A 22,400-nucleotide genomic window follows, 5' to 3' on the forward strand; every position below is an offset into this window, starting at 1 on the left:
GTACTGTCCATATGTAGGAATTGTTGAAGAATCGCAACATTTCCCTGGAGCTAACTCTGCAAATAGCACTGCAGGGTGATTTGAAAAGTCATAGTCAATCGATCAATAACATAATAATACTTTTAGCAAAACATTTTATCTTTAATTTACAGTCTGTAGAAACTATGAGAATAGAAAGGTTCAGAACTTTTGTGAAACCTCACAGCACAGTTAAACATATTTGGCAAATAGAAATCAAAACTGGATGGTGTTAAAAAAAAATAGTTCTGTAGTAGCAGACCGATATAGCTGTCTGTAGCGCCAGCAAGGGCAAAAGGATTTTGCACCCTCAACCCCAAACTAATTCCCGCGGCTATGCCGGTAAAGTATAATGAATTATTTATGTGAACAGAGTGACATGAAATGGAACTGTTAAATTATATGCAATGTCTAAATCTATCTTCATATGGCCTTCTCTGCTCTGCTATCTATATGCATGATCAATAATCAACGCTCAGGGTGTGTGTGTGTGTGTGTGTGTTTGTGTGTGTGTGTGTGTGTGTGTGTGTGTGTGTGTGTGTGCTGCATTGTAGCCAACAATATTTATTTACACAAATTTTCCATAAATTCAAAGTGCATGGATTGTTTATACTGAAACTGTACACACAACCTTGAAATGCAGTTAATATGGTAACAAAATTGGCTCCAACTTTTGAGCTATACCAGTAGGCCTACCTGCTTTTGTACATTAAAAAATGTTGTCCATGTGGGAAAGCTTTACAAAAATTAATGCCAACAAGGCCAAATGCAAAACCGACCAGCTGAAAATCCTGTCTAAGGAATTCTGCCTGTTTGAAGCAACAAACAGCAGGTCAAAATACCTGCAGCACCTGTTTGAGGTGCTCACCACGATCCAGGCCACCTCCATGGAGGCTGAGAGTCCGGGAAGCATTGATGCACTGTGCTTTTTGAGAGTCCACTGTGTGTAGAATGTTATTCTACATTTGTTTGGCTGGGTCTTGAGAATCAGACAGCTACAATTACAGTAACCTACAAGTATACAAGTTTCTGACCAAGTCTGCTTTTAATGTAAAAAAATAATATGAGAACCCGGTGTCTTTTAATGAACTCGAATTGAACAAGCAAGTTTATAAAATGTTTGTTTTTCTGTCTAATAAAAGTAATAATGGAAAATAATGATGGCTGGGTCTTGACTTGACTGAGTCCACGTTTGTGTAGCCAGAAGGCTCACGTTTCATTTATTTTATGCGGTGACTAAATAAACATTTAAAAACAAAACCTTGAGAGACTATTATTTACTTTATTGCTAACAAATGATAACAAATGATAATGAATACAATAAGTAAATGTTAGCTTTTATGTAAAATATAGCCTACCTTAGAATTGCACATGATTCATGGCGGGTTTAGATTCACGGGAAATTGATCAATGGCTACATCTTATCTGTTTAATTATCGAAGAATCAGGTATGTTCCCTCTGACCAAATCACCACAATAAGCAAAGTAAAAACAGCCCCAATCTTCCCAAATTCCCCTTATAGCCAGGTGCAAGGGGAGAGAAAATGACCAACCTGCATCTTTCACTCAAAGGTAGGCTAAAACGAATGTATTTTTCACTAGACTGTAATAACGTCATAATATTTTGCCAGTGCTTCATAGCCCTGTTAAAACTAGGCTACATCAACAAATAGTGTGGTGACTTTGAGAGAACTTTAAGTTGATTAAATTGCAACAAATACAACAGAAAACATATTAATTATGTGTATAGTTCTCCATTTAGAGTGGTATAATCATGTTATTTTCATGTTAGTTTTTTTCAGCTGGTATTATATGGTTTTAAATAGCACTTCCGGTTTGAATGGGAATACTGGGAAGGCCGGAAATTTCTTGCAATTTTGGTTGATTCACTGGAAAATATCAAACCCTAGAGATTATGGAGCAAGATGGAACTGGGCCGACATTCTGCAGTTTTTTTTATTGAAGAAAAGCCTGCTCTCAATACAGTTTTCTATTCCCAAAACTATAATATGTTACGAACAGAGTACGCTAAATTTGGTTAACGTGACACTTTGCCAAAGTTTCATGTTTTTTTGTTGTTTACAAGGTGTGCAAGGGCGAATGTAGTTATTGCACACACGCACTTCACAGAGAAGGCATTCCCTAACGAAAATACGCAAATACATGCTAGAACACGTCAATAGGATCTCGCTAGCTCGTGCTTGGCTCTGCCCACCTCCTTGCTTGTTCTGACCACTATGCTTCATTTGCTCCAATTGAAACAACACAGATGAACTATCTTGGGTTAGTTATACATATCTTTGGTTTAACAGTCAAATTGTCAGGGTTAGACCCTTCTATGGATTATATGTCTATGGCCACAATGCAACAAGCTGTTCCACAAATAGAAGAAGGAGCGATAGGAGTGGGGAAAAGGTGCTTGTGCATTGATAAGCACACCAAAGCACAGCAAAGACAGCATTAACGATAAGTAATCAAATAAAGACTGCACTTCTAAAAGCCTATTTCACACCATAGCCTGCTGAATTTGCAAGATAACTTTTCTTTCATTTTGATTTCGGCACAAATGAAAATGTGGCACTAACTCATGGATTGATGTTTCAGCGTTGTTTCAATGAAGAGTTTGGCGTTCAACTAGCCATGTACGAAATGCACGCGTAGTTACAAGCCTGCTAGAGTTAGCAGCAGGCGGACAAACAATATCCACCGTCGTAGTACGGATAAAGCCTGACTTGAAGCTGGCTAGCTTTATAAAAGCCTGAGTAGATCTAGCTTGCTCCGTACTATACCACTATGGTTTCGAGAGAAGTGGCTTGATCATAATACTAGAGAAACATGGACAGTAGCTGCAGCAGCGATGTTGATAAATAACAAGTATGGATCTGTGTAAAGTCAGTGAGGTTAGAGCTCTTGAAATGTTGCACTACCTCTCCAAAGGTGGTGTTGAACTGTTTTGGACTGTACTTTTTGAAAGAGGGTTGTTGACTTGGCTAAATAAAGGTAAGTGTCACGCCCTGACTCTTGGGACTCTTATTTGTTGAGTCAGGGTGTGTATTTTCTATGTGGTGTAGGTCTATGTTATAAGGCTAGTATGTCTAGATCTATGTTGGCCGGTGTGGTTCCCAATCAGAGGCAGCTGTCGCTCGTTGTCTCTGATTGGGGTCCATACTTAGGCAGCCTATTGGCACTAGTGGGGGGTGGGATCTTGTTCCGTGTGAGGTATGTTGTTTGTTGTACCTTGGACTTCACGTTTCGTTTGGTTTGTTGTTTTGTCGGTTGTTTATTCATTTAAATAAACATGTACGTATATCACGCTGCGCCTTGGTCCGTCCCGTCTGTAAGCGAACGTGACAGAAGATCCCACCAAACGAGGACCAAGCAGCGTGTCCAGGCAGAGCGGATGGCCATGTCACAGGTGGCCAATTTGTGGTCATGGGAGGAGATATTCGCGGGGAAAGGACCATGGGAGAAGGTAGATGCCCAGGCAGGAGAGGAGCAACAGCAACACAGAGGAAGCCGGTCGAGGAAGAAGCCCGAGACAAAGCCCCAAGAAAAAAATGGGGGGCTAAAAGGGTGGTTGGCGGAGCCTAGTGTTAGAGCAGAGCCAACTCCCCGTACTCACGCGAGAAGGCGTATGACTGGGCAAGCTCCGTGTTATGCGGAGCTTGCCCAGTCTAGTATGTCATACTAGACTTACCTTGGACTTTGGTTTGTTGTTTTGTCGGTTGTTTATTCATTTAAATAAACGTGTACGTATATCACGCTGCACCTTGGTCCGTCCCGTCTGTAAGCGAACATGACAGTAAGATAAACAAACCTGTACATCCAGGCATAAACCTCTCCCCTCTCTTTCTCCTCTCCTTTTGTTTCTGTCTGTCTCAGTATGGTTGCATAGAAGAGAGCTCGGCTCTCTCTTCATCTGTCCGGATTGGAGCCGACAGTAACAGATAGACACGAACAGATTCAGTGCTGGGATAAGTCAAACTCTCTCTCTCCCTCTCTCTCTTTCTCTCCCTGTCTCCATCGTTTCCTCTCTATCTCTTTGAAGTGTTCCACCGGTGTGTCTCTCAGGCAGAAGACTAGACAGGTAGGACAGCTCCAAACCCCTCTTACTGACTTCACTTAGCAGCACTGCTCTGTGCCGGGCTGTGTTTGATTACTGGCAGGCAGACAGACACACAAAGTCCTGACACACAAAGACTTACAGCTGCACTTAAATCATTTGGATGGGGTTTGAAGAGAGAGGTCAAACGCAGGCCCCTGTCCCTGGATGAACCTACTGCAGGCTGGAGCTACACATGAGTGAAGAACCCGCCCCGTGGTTAGGGCTAGATGGAAGTCGTCAAGGGTGTTTCTTAAAGCTAGAATCCTTAATTGCAACATACATTTTTGGACTTGTAGTAAATGTATTATAAAATGTATATAACCATTGATTCTTGAAAAATATAACTTATAAATGCCTCATGAGCTTAGTTCAACTCTCGTACCCCATCAGAACACAAAATATACGCTTGTTTTACTCCAATGTTTGTAAACAAAGTAAACGTAAACAAACACTATATAGCCTCAAAATATGGTTAAAGCTATAATTTTTATATCATGAACGGTCAGTCCTTGCAGCCATAGCTCTGTCTGTAATTCTAAGAGTGGTTACATTTCTTCAGACCCATCCCTCAGCTTTTCACCGAAACAGAGGCAGGGTACCCCCTTTGTTAGTTTTTAAATTAAGGATTCTAGCTTTAAAAGGATACTTCAGGATTTTGGCAATGCTGCCCTATATCTACTTCCCCAGTGTCAGATGACCTTGTGGATATCATTGTTGTGTCTCTGTGTCCAGTATGAAGGAAGTTAGAGGTAGTTTCGCGAGCCAATGCTAACTAGCGTTAGCACAATGACTGGAAGTCTATGGGTATCTGCTATGACCAGAAATCTATGGGTATCTGCTTCCAGTCATTGCGCTGTTGTGGTCCTCTGTAGCTCAGCTGGTAGAGCACGGCGCTTGTAACGCCAAGGTAGTGGGTTCGATCCCCGGGACCACCCATACACAAAAGAAAATGTATGCGCGCATGACTGTAAGTCGCTTTGGATAAAAGCGTCTGCTAAATGGCATATTATTATATTATTATTATTATTGCGCTAACGCTAATTAGCACTGGCTCACCATAAAGGGAATAATTACCAAAATCCCGAAGTATCCCTTTAAGCCCCCTGACATTTTTTATCAAAATGCTAAATTATAAAGTCAAACATAACTGTTGGATTATCAAATCAAATCAAATTGTATTTGCCACATGCGCCAAATACAACAGGTACAGCTTACAATGAAATGCTTACTTACAAGCCCTAAACAAACAATGCAGTTTAATTTTTTTTTTTTTAGTGTTAAGTAAAAAATAATGCAAATAGTCCGGGTAGCCATGATTAGCTGTTCAGGAGTCTTATGGCTTGGGGGTAGAAGCTGTTAAGAAGCCTTTTGGACTTGGCGCTACGGTACCGCTTGCCATGCGGTAGCAGAGAGAACAGTCTATGACTAGGGTGGCTGGAGTCTTTGACAATTTTTAGGGCCTTCCTCTGACACCGCCTGGTATAGAGGTCCTGGATGGCAGGAAGCTTGGCCCAGTGATGTACTGGGCCGTACGCACTACCCTCTGTAGTGCCTTGCGGTCGGAGGCCAAGCAGTTGCCATACTAGGCGGTGATGCAACCAGTCAGGATGCTCTCGATGGTGCAGCTGTAGAAATGTTTGAGGATCTGAGGACCCATGCCAAATCTTTTCAGTCTCCTGAGGGGGAATAGGCTTTGTCCTGCCCTCTTCACGACTGTCTTGGTGTGTTTGGACCATGCCAGTTTGTTGGTGATGTGGACACAAAGGAACTTGAAGCTCTCAGCCTGTTCCACTACAGCCCCGTCGATGAGAATGGGGGCGTGCTCAGTCCTCTTTTTTTTCCTGTAGTCCACAATCATCTCCTTTTACTTGATCATGTTGTCACCACACAGCCAGGTCTCTGACCTCCTCCCTATAGGCTGCCTCATCGTTGTCGGTGATCAGGCCTACCACTGTTGTGTCGTCAGCAAACTTAATGATGGTGTTGGAGTTCTGCCTGGTCATGCAGTCATGTGTGAACAGGAAGTACAGGAGGGCACTGAGCACGCACCCCTGAGGGGCCCCGGTGTTGAAGATCAGCGTGTCATATGTGTTGTTACCTACCCTTACCACCTGGGGGTGGCCCATCAGGAAGTCCAGGATCCAGTTGCAGAGAGAGGTGTTTAGTCCCAGGGTCCTTAGCTTAGTGATGAGCTTTGAGGGCACTATGGTGTTGAACGCTGAGCTGTAGTCAATTAATAGCATTCTCACATAGGTGTTCCTCTTGTCCAGGTGGGAAAGGGCAGTGTGGAGTTCAATAGAGATTGCATCATCTGTGGATCTGTTGGGGCGGTATGCAAATTGGAGTGGGTCCAGGGTTTCAGGGATAATGGTGTAGATGTGAGCTATGACCAGCCTTTCAAAGCACTTCATGGCTACAGATGTGAGTCCTACGGGTCGGTAGTCATTTAGGCAGGTTATCTTAGTGTTCTTGGGCACAGGGACTATGGTGGTCTGCTTGAAACATGTTGGTATTACAGATTCAGTCAGGGACATGTTGAAAATGTCAGTGAAGACACTTGCCAGTTGGTCAGCGCATGCTCGGAGTACACGTCCTGGTAATCCATCTGGCCCTGCGGCCTTGTGAATGTTGACCTGCTTAAAAGTCTTACTCACATCGGCTACGGAGAGCGTGATCACATAGTCATCCGGAACAGCTGTTGCTCTCATGCATGCTTCAGTGTTGCTTGCCTCGAAGCGAGCATAGAAGGGATTTAGCTCGTCTGGTAGGCTTGTGTCACTGGGCAGCTCGCGGCTATGCTTCCCTTTGTAGTCTGTAATAGTTTTCAAGCCCTGCCACATCCCACGAGCGTTGGAGCTGGTGTAGTACGATTCAATCTTCGTTCTCTATTGACACTTTGCCTGTTTGATGGTTCGTCGGAGGGCATAGCGGGATTTCTTATAAGCATCCGGGTTAGAGTCCCGCTCCTTGAAAGCGGCAGCTCTACCCTTTAGCTCAGTGCAGATGTTGCCTGTAATCCATGGCTTCTGGTTGGGGTATGTACGTACGGTCACTGTGGCGACGACGTCATCGATGCACTTATTGATGAAGCCAGTGACTGATGTGGTGGACTCCTCAACGCTATCGGAAGAATCCCGGAACATATTCCAGTCTGTGTTAGCAAAACAGTCCTGTAGCTTAGCATTTGCGTCATCTGACCACTTCCTTGTTAACCGAGTCACTGGTGCTTCCTGCTTTAGTTTTTGCTTATAAGCAGGAATCAGGAGGATAGAGTTATGGTCAGATTTGCCAAATGGAGGGCGAGGGAGAGCTTTGTACGTGTCTCTGTGTGTGGAGTAAAGGTGGTCTAGAGTTTATTTTTCTCTGGTTGCACATTTAACATGCTGGTAGAAATGAGGTAGAACGGAGTTAAGTCCCCGGCCACTAGGAGCGCTGCCTCTGGATGAGCGTTTCCTGTTTGCTTATGGCCTTATACAGCTTATTGAGTGCAATCTAAGTGCCAGCAATGGTTTGTGGTGGTAAATAGACAGCTACGAAAAATATAGATGAAAACTCTCTTGGTAAATAGTGTGGTCTACAGCTTATCATGAGATACTCTACCTCAGGCGAGCAAAACCTCAAGACTTCCTTAGTATTAGATTGTTTGCACCAGCTGTTGTTTACAAATATACAAAGACCGCCACCCCTTGTCTTACTGGAGTCAGCTGTTCAATTCTGCCGATGTAGCGTATATCCCACCAGCTGTATGTTATCCATGTCGTCGTTCAGCCACGACTCGGTGAAACAGTTTTTTTATGTCCCTTTGGTAGGATATCCTTGATCTTAGGTCGTCCAATTTATTTCCAAATCATTGAACATTGGCTAATAGGATTGATGGAAGAGGCAGTATACTCGCTCGCCGTCGGATCCTTACAAGGCACCCCGACCTACATCCATGATATCTCTGTCTCTTTCTTTTGCGAATGACGGGGATTTGGGCCTTGTCGGGTGTCTGTAGAATATCCTTCGCGTCCGACTCGCTGAAGAAAACATCTTTGTCCAATACGAGGTGAGTAATCGCTGTCCTGATATCCAGAAGCTCTTTTTGGTCATAAGAGACTATGGCAGAAACATTATGTACTGAATAAATTACAAATAACGCAAAAAAACACACCTAATAGTACAATTGGTTAGAGGGCTGTAAAACGGCAGCCATCTTCTCCAGTGCCAGTTCGAAAATGCAATGCTTAAATGCTAAATAGGAATGTGAAAATTATTTGACACCTGAGCTGGTGAGCATTTCCATCAGACTAAACAGACAGTACAGACACTGACGAGCTCACCGAAGTCGAGCCCCTTGAGGAGGCAACCAAGGAAGACCACCATTAATGGTGGATCTGTCAGTTAAGGTGCTTCAGTCGGTCGATGGGGGAATATGTCAGTGATGCTGGGCAAGAAATTGAAAAGGCTCACGAGTTCAGGTGCACTTGCATGTCCAACGAAGGCAAGCCCTGCTATTTGCTTTTTACCCCTGATGAGATGGTCAAGAGACGTGACCAGATGAATTAACTCACCAATGGTAAGTGCTTGTCATTCAACTATTAGTCAAGTTTAGTTGGCTGTGAGTGTGTAATGTGTGCGCGTTTCTATGTCTGTCTATCTGTCAGTGTTTGTGTGTGTGTGATGAGGCACAAGTAGACTGACCAGCTAGCTAGCTAGTGTATTGAAGCCTGGGAAAGACATGGCATGGGAAAGAGGGAGATAAAGAGAAGTGGGGAATGTGTAGCCCATGCAACCTAACTAGCTATGTAGCTAGTAACTTATGGGACCATTGTGTGTGTGTGTGTGTGTGCGCACGCACATGAGAGAGAGAGAAAGAAGTGGGGAATGTGTAGCCCATAAAACATTTGCAGTAATTTACAGGACCTGTGTGTCAAATCAAATGTTATTTGTCACATGTTTTGTAAACAACAGGTGTAAAGACTAACAGTGAAATGCTTACTTACCGGTCCTTCCCAACAATGCAGAGATAATTTTTTTTGAAATAATAGACAAGTAGAAAAATGTGTGTGTGTGGTGGGTGCTTATATTTGCAACTAGCTCGCAGTCTCATGTCAGAATTAGACGTTCATCCATGTTTCTCAAACATCAAATTTCGAAGTTGCTGCAAACATTTAAAAGTCTTTAAGGTTAATTTCAGGAATTGACTCCGAATTTTTAAGGTTAGGGTTAAGGTTTTCTATTGCTGGATTCAAACTTGCAACTCTGGGAGTCAGAGGCAGATGCTTATGCCAATCCACCATCCCCATCCACAACACTGTAGCAAAACTCAACTCTACTTGAAGGTCACAGCGCTCACTGTTGCCCCTAGTGGACGGTTTCCATGTCATCTCTCAACGTCCTCAGACATGGATGGGCGTCGAATACTGACTTGTATCACGGGTGACCTCGCTGTATATTTGTCCTATTTGACCTAAAGACAGGTTACATAAATGCATGAAATGGCCATCAATAAAGTTATCACATACCTTTATATCAAACATGACCCATTTACAATACTAGTAAAACTGTGTGTGTGTGTTTGTGTCTGTGTGTGTACTGTGTGTGTGTCTGTGTGTGTACTGTTTGTGTGTGTCTGTGTGTGTACTGTTTGTGTGTGTGTGTGTGTGTATTGTGTGTACTGTTTGTGTGTGTATGTGTACTGTTTGTGTGTGTGTGTGTGTGTTCATGCATGCATTTCAATTAGTGCAGATCATGTGTACTTTGTGTGTGTTATAGAAAGTGTGTTGATATTACTTGAAAATGTGCTGGCTAGAATTGATAAAGATGATGACTGAATGTTAAATACTGAATGTTATACAGTGGCTTGCAAAAGTATTCACCCCCCTTGGCATTTTTCCTATTTTGTTGCCTTACAACCTGGAATTAAAATTGATTTTGGGGGGGGGGGGTTGTATCATTTGATTTACACAACATGCCTACCACTTTGAAGATGCAAAATATTTTATATTGGGAAACAAACAAGAAATAAGACAAAAAAAACTGAAAACTTGAGCGTGCATAACTATTCCCAGTCCTTGCCGATGAAAAATATTCCCACAGCATGATGCTGCCACCACCATGCTTCACTGTGGGGATGGTGTTCTTGGGGTGATGAGAGGTGTTGGGTTTACATATTTTTTTCTTTAAGCAATGGCTTTTTTCTGCCCATTCTTCCGTAAAGCCAAACTCTGTGGAGTGTAAGGCTTAAAGTGGTCCTATGGACAGATACTCTAATCTCCGCTGTGGAGCTTTGCAGCTCCTTCAGGGTTATCTTTGGTCTCTTTGTTGCCTCTCTATTTAATGCCCTTCTTGCCTGGTCCATGAGTTTTGGTGGGTGGCTCTATCTTGGCAGGTTTGTTGTGGTGCCATATTCTTTCAATTTTTTAATAATGGATTTAATGGTGCTCCGTGGGATGTTAAAAGTTTCTGATATTTTTTTATAACCCAACCCTGATCTGTACTTCTCCACAACTTTGTGACACTTAGAATGCACACAGGTGGACTTTCTTTAACTAATTATGTGACTTCTGAAGGTAAGTGGTTGCACCAGATCTTATTTAGGGGCTTCATAACAAAGGGGGTGAATACATATGCACGCACCACTTTTTCGTTATTTATTTCTTTGAATTTTTTGAAACAAGTAATTTTTTTAATTTCACTTCACCATTTTTGACTATTTTGTGTATGTCCATTACATGAAATCCAAATAAAAATCAATTTCAATTACAGGTTGTAATGCAACAAAATAGGAAAAACGCCAAGGGGGATGAATACCTTTGCAAGGCACTGTATTTTGTTATTTGTGTTATTTTTCAGATGAAAAACATCTAGTGCTCATTGGCAAGATCGCTGATTCCATTAACCTCTGCAGTGAGAGAAAGAAAAAGAACACAGGCACTCATTGTAGTCCCCTGTAGCTCAGTTGGTAGAGCATGGTGCTTGCAACGCCAGGGTTGTGGGTTTGTTTCCCATGGGGGGCCATTATGAAAATGTATGCACTCACTAACTGTAAGTCGCTCTGGATAAGAGCATCTGCTAAATGACTAAAAATGTAAATTTCAGGTTTTGTATTAAGTAATAGTTGTTTTTCATTATTTGAATAAATGTCTTAAAAGTAACTGAATGTGTTTTGCGGTCAATGTGACTGATTATGATAGAGCAAGTCACATTTGAATAAATGTCTTAAAAGTAACTGCAACCTTTGACTGCGTTTTTCTCAAAAACATGGTTTGGTGACACGGCATGTAATGGCACGTAACTCATTTGATATCTGGAGTAGAGAGATCATGTTGGTCTCATTAGAAAGCCAATATTCTCCTCTTTCCAGCACTGTATACAACTCAAAATGTGTTTGATAGAGCAAGTCACAGATGGTTACCAGAAAATGGTAAATGCAATCCTGCCCAATTTAGCATTTTCTCTTTTCATATTTATTTTCAAAGTGCATGCGAATTGCTTCCTGGAGGCATGAACCAGGGAAGCAACACAACACCACCATGCAGTGATACATCCTAGCCATGTCACGCTCTCTGTACATTGATTTTAGACTAATGTAACTGACGGGGTTTGAACCTGGTGTCTTGTACAGCAGAAGAACATCTTTACCTGCTAAGCAAAAGCCTTTGCAATTTAGCTTTAAATGTAAAATCTCATAGTAGCTGACGTTTTTCTCAATACATTGCAGTCAATGGGTAAGATGAGTGTCACAGGTTTTATGTTTTTCTCAATACATTGCAGTCAATGGGGAAAATGAGTGTGACAGGGTTTAAGTTTATGTCAATGCATTGCAGTCATTGTGAAAAGATGAGTGCCACAGGGTTGATGCTTATGTCAATACATAGTAGTCAATGGGAAAAGATAAGCATCAACCAATTGAATCTTATGTCAATAAATTACAGTCAATAGGAAATTGCATTCATGGCCTCTAAACCTTCCAGCTGTCTACTGGACCATATTCCAACTAAACTACTCAATGTGCTACATCCTGTGCTTGGCCCTCCTATGTTGAACATAATAAACGTCTCCCTATCCTCCGGATGTGTAACAAACTCGCTAAAAATAGCAATGATAAAGCCTCTCCTGAAAAAGCCAAACCTTGACCAAGATATATTTTTTTAACTATCGGCCTATACAGTATATCGAGTCTCCCATTCCTCTCAAAAATGTTAGAAAAAGCTGTTGTTTAGCAATTCACTACCTTCCTGAAGACAAATAATTATACGAAACTGAGATCGCACTCATGAAGGTGGTAAATTACCTTTTAATAGCGTCAGACCAAGGCTCTGTGTCTGTTCTCGTGCTCCTAGACATTAGTGCCGCTTTCGACACCATTGATCACCACATTCTTTTGGAGAGATTGGAAACCGTAATTTGTTTACGCAGACAAGTTCTTGCCTGGTTTAGATCTTATCTGTCAGAAAGATATCAGTTCGTCTCTGTGGATGGTTTGTCCTCTGACAAATCAATGGTAAGTTTCGGTGTTCCTAAAGGTTACATTCTAGGACCACTATTGTTTTCACTATATATGTTACCTCTTGGTGATGTCATTCGGAAACACAATGTCAACTTTCACTGCTATGCAGATAACACACAGCTGTACATTTCGATGAAACATGGTGAAGCCCCAAAATTGCCTACCCTTGAAGCCTGTGTTTCAGACATAAGGAAGTGGAAGGTGGAATTAATTTTTTACTTTTAAACTCGGACAAAACAGAGATGCTAGTTCTAGGTCCCAAGAAACAAAGAGATCTGCTGTCTGATCTGAAAATGAATCTCGATGGTTGTACAGTCGTCTCAAAACTGTGAAGGACCTCGACGTTACTCTGGACCCTGATCGCTCTTTTGATGATCATATAAAAAAAAGTTCAAGAGCAGCCTTATTCCATCTTCGTAACATTGCAAAAAATCTGAAACGTTTTGTCCAAAACTGATGCAGAAATGCTAATCCATGCTTTTGCCACAATATTAAACTACTGCAATGCTCTCATCTCCGGCTACCCGGACAAGGCACTAAACAAACTTCAGCTAGTGCTAAATACGGCTGCTAAAATATTGGTTACTCCAGTGCCTCTCTACACTGGCTTCCTGTTAAGGCTAGGGCTGATTCAAGGTTTCACTGCTAACCTACAAAGCATTACATTGACTTGCCCCCACCTATCTCTCCGATTTGGTCCTGCCGTACATACCTACACGTATGCTATGGTCAAAAGACGCATGCCTCATTGTTCCAGAATTTCTAAGCAAACAGCTGGAGGCAGGGTTTTCTCCTATAGAGCTACATTTTTATGGAATGGTCTGCCAATCCATGTGAGGGATGCAGACTCGGTCTCAACCTTTAAGTCTTTACTGAAGACTCATCTCTTCAGTAGGCGCTATGATTGAGTTTAGTCTGGCCCAGGGGTGCGAAGGTGAACGGCAGGGCACTGGAGTGACGAACCAGTCTTGCTATCTCTACCTAGCTGGCTCCCCTCTCTCCACAGGGATTCTCTGCCTCTGACCCTATTATGGGGGCTGAGTCACTGGTTTGCTCGCGCTCTCCCATCCTTCCTGTCCTCAGGCTCATGCGGTGGGGGAGATCTTCGTGGGCTATACTCGGCCTTGTCTCAGGGTAGTAAGTTAGTGGTCTGTTGATTTCCCTATGGTGATGCGGGGGCTGTGCTTTGGCCAAGTGGGTGGGGTTATCCTGCCTGGTTGGCCTTGTCCGGGGGTAACTTTGGAAGGGGCCACAGTGTGTGTGTCCCCCCCCCCTCTCAGTCTCCAGAGTCTATGCTGCAATAGTCTATGTGCCGGGGGATAGGGTCAGACGTCATATCTTGTGTAATTCTTCTGTCTTATCTGGTTCCTGTTTGATCTTAGATATGCTCCCTCTAATTGTCCTATCTCTCTCTCCCCTCCCGGAGGACCTGAGCCCTAGGACCATGCGTCAGGACTACCTGGCCTGACGACTCCTGGTTGTCACCATCCTCAGTCCACATGGTCGTGCTGCTGATCCAGTTTCTGCTGTTCTGCCTGCGGTTATGGAACCCTGACCTGTTCAACGGTCATGCTACCTTGTCCCGGTCCTGCTGTTTCGACCCTCTCTCTATCTCTCTCTCTCTCTCTCTGAGATGTGGACATGAAGCTAGAGTTTGGGTTAGGGTTACGGTTAGGGTTGAGCTGGGAGTGGACATGAAGCTAGGGTTAGGGTTAGGGCCTCAACCCTAGACATAATCCTAATCCAATGAACAATTAATTAATTTGCCTCTCCCCCCACTACATGGCAGAAAGGTAGGCATCACTTGATGCCTGATCTAGAGTTAATGTGCTTTTGAGTGACATGGGACCGTTCAAAGAATGATCCCGGTGAACGCAAGCCTACATCTGACCATGTGAAATCAGAGTGAGGGAGGGGGAGAGAGGGGAAAGAGAGAGGGAAGGGTGAAGGAGGGAGGGGGAGAGAGAGGAGGAAGAGAGAGATGATAGGAGGTGGAGGGAGGGAAAGAAGGAGGGAGAGAGAATGGAGGAGGGAGAGAGAGAGTGGGGAGACTGAGGGAGGGGGAGAGAGAGACGGAGATGGTGAGAGAGGGTGGAGGGGGTGAAAGAAGGGGAAGGGAGAGAGAAGAGAATGAGGGGGGATAAAGGGAGGTAGGGTGAGAGAGTCAACCCTGTGAAATTGTTGAATGTTGCTTTTATATTTTTGTTCAGTATAGTTCAGTGGAGTTTGCCCTCTCCCCCTCTCTCTCCCTGTAGTGATGTACTGAAACAGCTGCAAAAATGGGTCACATGACTTGTGACGTTGCTGGATGCCGGCCTCGCTCTGCTCCCTAGCCAGTGAATTCAGTGAGGACAAATTCGTTATTTTATTGAAAATGTATGGACGAAATAGCTATTTTTGTCAAAAGTAGTATCCGTTGTGGGCCAGGAAATGTGTACTTTTCCACGTAAAACATTAGCGATTATTTTATATCATTATTTTATGTAGCCATCTGCCACAGCAGCAGAGATGGGTAACAACTGTGCATGTGTGCTCTCGGGGGAATCCCTGCTAAGTAGGGACTGCAAGTTATGCACTTATTCACAGATGCACGTTTTATTCGGCGGAGAAGTGAAGACCACTTTACACATTAATGTAACAACAACAACCTACAAATATGTCTGATGACGAAAACTCGTGAGTAATGAAGAAAACTACTGGAAGGGCCCCTATGGTGTCGTCGAACCTTAATTATTTGAGGCTAAGTATTCAAACGAAGAATTGAGGCAAATTGAACTTCAGATGGCCGCTGCTGCTCTAGCCACCGAAGCCGTAGCAGTAACTGGACCACAGCCCCAAACCATCCCCAGGATCAACACAGACTGGTGGTGCAGTTGTGGCAGTTGCGCTCCAATGCCGCGAATGAGGAATGTTTGGGCTGCATATATTTTGAATACGTGACTACAATTCTTACATAAGATCTGGTGTCCCGGAAAATAAATTATGTTTTAAAAAAACTAATTGGAGACTCACCCCTGTTCCTGCTGGGCCAAATTAACAGTTATCTAACGAGTAAGTAACTAAACTTTAATTTATTGAATGATAGCTTATCATAAACTTCTATGAACGGGGCCGTTATTGGGTTAATGTTTTCACACTAGCCCAAAACTCTATATATCCTATGTTTATTTATCACAATGTTTTGGAATATTCTATTCTGCAATGTAAAGTGACACGTCTATTGTCTCTCAACTTCCCCTGTCATAAATACAGTGCATTCAGAAAGTATTCAGACCCCTTAACATTTTCCACATTTTGATACGTTACAGCCTTATTCTAAAACTGATTTAAAATGTTTTTTTCTCCTCATCAATCTACACACAATACCCCAGAATAAATGTTGTGCAAATGTATTTAAAATAAAAGACTGAAATACCTTATTTACATAACTATTCAGACCTTTTGCTATGAGACTCGAAATTGAACTCAGGTGCATCCTGTTTCCATTTCTCATCTTTGAGAAGTTTCTACAACTAGATTGGAGTCCACCTGTGGTCAATTCAATTGATTTGTCATGATTTGGAAAGACACACACCTGGTGTGTAAGGCAGCTGACGGGAGAGGTTGTGTTTTCTCTAGCAGGAGGTAAGCTTGGCTTCTTATATGGTGTTGAGTAAAGCTTTAACCATGTATTTAGATTGTAGGTAGGTACTGTAGTTAGGTATTATAGGTAGTTTACTCAGGTAGTTATTGTAGGTTATTGTAGGTAATTATTGTAGGTAAGGACTGTATTCGGCGGACCCCGGCGAAGCACGAGGCTAGCTTACCCACTACTTGGACCAACAAAGCTAGCTAGCTAGCGGGTAGCTACCGGTAACTTTTAGCAACTGTGGTTAGCCGTTTCCAATGTTATTTCACGCTTAAGAGTACCTGTAATTGAGCCAGCTAGCTGCCACCTTCAGCTGTTTTTCTAACCTCATTATCATTAACGTTAGGTGGTTGGTAGCTGCTGTACTTAATTTCGGCTACTGATTGCAGTCTGCCAGTTTGGCTTTATACATAGCTTGGGCTTTGTCGAGTAAGGCTTAAACTATGTATTTAGATTGTAGTTAGGTATTATAGGTAGGCATCGTGGGCTGTATATTATTAAGTAGTATAGGTAGGCATCGTGGGCTGTTGTGGGTAGCTGTTGTGTAGTTATTGTAGGTTACTTTTGTATTCGGCGGTGCCGGGTGTAGCACGAAGCTAGCTAGCTAACTCACCTCCTGGATTAGCTGGCGAGTAGCTATTAGCAACGGTTGCAACTAAAAACAATATCCTTTTAGCCAGCTACATTCGTTCGCAGCGACGCCGTTTTTCAAACAAAGTCAACACAGCAGCCATTGCTAGCTAGCCAACACTACCAGCTGGCTGTACTGTAGTAGCTAAATACAATATCTTTGTGCTAGCTACCCAACGTTTAATCATTGCTGCGTTATGAAAGGTAAGCTTGGCTTCTTATATGGTGCTGAGTTAAGCTTAAACCATGTATTTAGATTGTAGGTAGGTATTGTAGTTTGGTATTATAGGTAGCTTACTCAGGTAGTTATTGAAGGTTATTGTAGGTAATTATTGTAGTTAAGGACTTTATTCGGCGGACCCCGGCGAAGCACGAGGCTAGCTTACCCACTACTTGGACCAACAAAGCTAGCTAGCTAGCTAGCTAGCGGGTAGCTACTGGTAACTTTTTGCAACTGTGGTTAATTGTTTCCAATGTTATTTCATGCTTAAGAGTACCTGTGATTGAGCCAGTTAGCTGCTACCATTCAGCTGTTTTTCTAACCTCATCCGAGGCATTAACGTTAGGTGGTTGGTAGCTGCTGTACTTAATTACAGTTACTGATAACAGTCTGCTGTAGTTTACAACAATTCTAATTTCTAAAGTGGAAGTTGGGAGAGTTTTACTCGGGTGGTTCAGTGAAACAATTATAGTTTCTGAGGTGGAAGTTGGGAGAGTTATATATATTTAATTTTTTTGGTGAGGGAGGCCTGCTCTCTCCTTTCCCTGATGTTTAGTTCATTTCATTCCGATCTCCTCTGCATTATTGTAGCCATCTGCTGCAGCCTGTCAACTATGCCTCTGCCTATCCCTGTTCTCTCCTCTCCGCACAGGCTACTCAAACGCCTCACACCGCGTGGCTGCTGCCTCTCTAACCTGGTGGTCCCTGCACGCACCACACACCTGGAGTTCCAGGTCTCAGGCAGCCTCTGGAACTACCGTTCTGCCGCCAACAAGGCTGACTTCATCCCAGCCTATGCTACCCTCCAGTCCCTCGACTTCCTGGCGCTGACGGAAACATGGATTACCACTGAAAACACTGCTACTCCTACTGCTCTCTCCTCGTCTGACCATGTGTTCTCGCATACCCCGAGAGCATCTGGTCAGAGGGGTGGTGGCACAGGAATCCTCATCTCTCCCAAGTGGTCATTCTCAATTTTTCCCCTAACCCATCTGTCTATCTCCTCATTTGAATTCCACGCTGTCACAGTCACTAGCCCATTTAAGCTTAATATCCTTGTCATCTATCGCCCTCCAGGTTCCCTTGGAGAGTTCATCAATGAGCTTGACGCCTTGATAAGTTCCTGTCCTGAGGATGGCTCACCCTTCACAGTTTTGGGGGATTTCAACCTCCCCACGTCTACATTTGACTCATTTCTCTCTGCCTCCTTCTTTCCACTCCTCTCCTCTTTTGACCTCACCCTCTCACCATCCCCCCCCACTCACAAGGCAGGCAATACGCTTGACTTCATCTTTACTAGATGTTGCTCTTCTACTAATCTCACTGCAACTCCCCTCCATGTCTCCGACCACTACTTTGTATCCTTTTCTCTCTCACTCTCCTCCAACACTACTCACTCTGCCCCTACACAGATGGTAACGCGCCGCCGCAACCTTCGTTCTCTCTCTCCCACTACTCTCTCCTCTTCCATCCTATCATCTCTTCCCTCTGCTCAATCCTTCTCCCTCCAATCTCCTGATTCTGCCTCCTCAACCCTCCTCTCCTCCCTTTCTGCATCCTTTGACTCCCTGTGTCCCCTATCCTCCCGGCCGGCTCGGTCCTGCCCTCCAGCTCTGTGGCTTGATGACTCATTGCGAGCTCACAGAACAGAGCTCCGGGCAGCTGAGCGGAAATGGAAGAAAACTAAACTCCCTGCCGACCTGGCATCTTTTCACTCCCTCCTCTCTACATTTTCTTCATCTGTTTCTGCTGCTAAGGCCACTTTCTACCACTCTAAATTCCAAGCATCTGCCTCTAACCCTAGGAAGCTCTTTGCCACATTCTCCTCACTGCTGAATCCTCCCCCCCCCCCCCCCCCTCCCTCTCTGTGGATGACTTTGTCAACCACTTTGAAAAGAAGGTTGACGACATCCGATCCTCGTTTGTTAAGTCTAATGACACTGCTGGTCCTGCTCACACTGCCCTACCCTATGCTTTGACTTCTTTCTCCCCTCTCTCTCCAGATAAAATCTTGCGACTAGTGACTGCAGGCCGCCCAACAACCTGCCCGCTTGACCCCATCCCCTCCTCTCTTCTCCAGACCATCTCCGGTGACCTTCTCCCCTACCTCACCTCGCTGATCAACTCATCCTTGACCGCTGGCCATGTCCCTTCCGTCTTCAAGAGAGCGAGAGTTGCACCCCTTCTCAAAAAACCTTCACTCGATCCCACTGATGTCAACAACTACAGACCAGTATCCCTTCTCTCTTTTCTTTCCAAAACTATTGAGCGTGCCGTCTTAATCCAAATCTCTTGCTATCTCTCTCAGAATGACCTTCTTGATCCAAACCAGTCAGGTTTCAGGACTGGTCATTCAACTGAGACTGCTCTTCTCTGTGTCACGGAGGCTCTCCGCACTGCCAAAGCTAACTCTCTCTCCTCTGCTCTTGTCCTTCTAGACCTGTCTGCTGCCTTTGATACAGTGAACCATCAGATCCTCCTCTCCACCCTCTCCGAGCTGGGCATCTCCGGCGCGGCTCACTCCTGGATTGCGTCCTACCTGACCGGTCGCTCCTACCAAGTGGCGTGGCGAGAAGCTGTCTCCGCACCACGTGCTCTCACCACTGGTGTCCCCCAGGGCTCAGTTCTAGGCCCTCTCCTTTTCTCCCTATACACCAAGTCACTTGGCTCTGTCATATCCTCACATGGCCTCTCCTATCATTGGTACGCTGATGATACACAACTAATCTTCTCCTTTCCCCCTTCTGATAACCAGGTGGCGAATCGCATCTCTGCATGTCTGGCCGACATATCAGTATGGATGACGGATCACCACCTCAAGCTGAACCCTGGCAAGACGGAGCTGCTCTTCCTCCCGGGGAAGGACTGCCCGTTCCATGATCTCGCCATCACGGTTGACAACTCCGTTGTGTCCTCCTCCCAGAGTGCGAAGAGCCTTGGCGTGACCCTGGACAACACCCTGTCGTTCTCCGCTAACATCAAGGCGGTGACCCGATCCTGCAGGTTCATGCTCTACAACATTCGGAGAGTACGACCCTGCCTTACACAGGAAGCGGCACAGGTCCTAATCCAGGCACTTGTCATCTCCCGTCTGGATTACTGCAACTCGCTGTTGGCTGGGCTCCCTGCCTGTGCCATTAAACCCCTACAACTCATCCAGAATGCCGCAGCCCGTCTGGTGTTCAACCTTCCCAAGTTCTCTCACGTCACCCCCCTCCTCCGCACACTCCACTGGCTTCCAGTTGAAGCTCACATCCGTTACAAGACCATGGTGCTTGCCTATGGAGCAGTGAGGGGAACGGCACCTCCGTACCTTCAGGCTCTGATCAGTCCCTACACCCAGGCGAGGGCATTGCGTTCATCCACCTCTGGCCTGCTGGCTCCCCTTCCTCTGCGGAAGCATAGTTCCCGCTCAGCCCAGTCAAAGCTGTTCGCTGCTCTGGCACCCCAATGGTGGAACAAGCTCCCTCACGACGCCAGGACAGCGGAGTCACTCACCACCTTCCGGAGACATTTGAAACCCCACCTCTTTAAGGAACACCTGGGATAGGATAAAGTAATCATTCTACCCCCCCCCTCCCCCCCCCCCCCAAAAAAATAAAAAAATAAAAAATATATATATATATATAATTGTAAAGTGGTTATCCCACTGGCTATAGGGTGAATGCACCAATTTGTAGTCGCTCTGGATAAGAGCGTCTGCTAAATGACGTAAATGTGCCCTTGAGCAAGGCACTTAACCCTAATTGCTCCTGTAAGTCGCTCTGGATAAGAGTGTCTGCTAAATGACTAAAATGTAAATGTATATAAGGTTCCACAGTTGACAGTGCATGTCAGAGCAAAAACCAACCCATGAGGTTGAAGGAATTGTCCGTAGAGCTCTGAGACAGGATTGTGTCGAGGCACAGATCTGGGGAAGGTTACCAAAAAATGTCTGCAGCATTGAAGGTCCCCAAGAACACAGTGGCCTCCATCATTCTTAAATGGAAGAAGTTTGGAACCACCAAGACTCTTCCTAGAGCTGGCCGCCTGGCCAAATCGAGCAGTCGGGGGAGAAGGGCCTTGGTCAGGGAGGTGACCAAGAACCCGATGGTCACTCTGACAGAGCTCCAGAGTTCCTCTGTGGAGATGAGAGAATCTTCCAGAAGGACAACCATCTCTGCAGCACTCCATTAATCTGGTCTTTACGGTAGCGTGGCCAGACTCGTCTGTAAAAGGCACATGACAGCCCGCTTGGAGTTTGCCAAGCCTGTCCTTGAGTGGCCTAGCCAGAGTCCGGACTTGAACCTGATCTAACATCTCTGGAGAGACCTGAAAATAGCTGTGTATAGCGACGCTCCCCATCCAACCTGACAGAGCTTGAGAGGATCTGCAGAGAGGAATGGGAGAAACGCCCCAAATACAGGTGTGCCAAGCTTGTAGCGCCATACCCAAGGAGACTCGAGGCTGTAATCGCTGCCAAAGGTGCTTCAACAAAGTACTGCTTAAAGGGTCTGTGATATTTCAGTTTTTATTTTTAATACATTTGCAAAACTTTCTAAAAACCAATTTTAGCTTTGTCATTATGGGGTATTGTGTGTAGATTGATGAGGAGAGAAAAACAATTTAATCCGTTTTAGAAAAAGCTGTAACTTAACAAAATGTGGAAAAAGTCAAGGGGTTTGAATACTTTCTGAATGCAAATATGGGCACATATGCTAACCTGTAGAGCACCTAGGCCTCTATGTCTACATGATATGGTGTAATGGTAATAACACAAAAGAACACTTCAAGTATGAGGCTACATACCTCCGTACGCTTGCTTTGTCGCTTTCTCTTCTCAAATGCATCTATGTATTTTGGCACCACGCCAGATCCAGTCCATGGAAAAACAGAAGCAACAGCTGTATCTTTTTGTATCCTTCTGTTTTCTTTCCCCATAATTTCAGATTGCATATCTCGTTTATATGCATCGTCGTTGAAGTGCTTACAACACACACCCAGTGATGCAAGGTTGGCTGCAGGAGTATTTACATCGTATTCACTATTTCAGATTGCTACTAACCATCTTCTGCATCTCTCCGTATCTTTTATCATAAAACAGTGACATTTGGTGCCTTTTCTAAATAACAGGGTCTCTCCCACGAGGACGCTTTCAATAAAACAACGAATTTGTCCACACTTCGCAAATTTCTGAATCATGAATTCACTGGCAATGGAGCAGAGAGAGGCCTGCATCAAGCAACGTCACGAATCACGTTACCCGGTTTTTGCAGCTGTTTCAGTACAGCACTACAGGGAGAGGGAGAGAGAGGGGGAGAGAGCA

Source organism: Coregonus lavaretus (assembly GCF_964263955.1).
Source record: "Coregonus lavaretus genome assembly, chromosome: 4".
NCBI lineage: Eukaryota > Metazoa > Chordata > Actinopteri > Salmoniformes > Salmonidae > Coregonus > Coregonus lavaretus.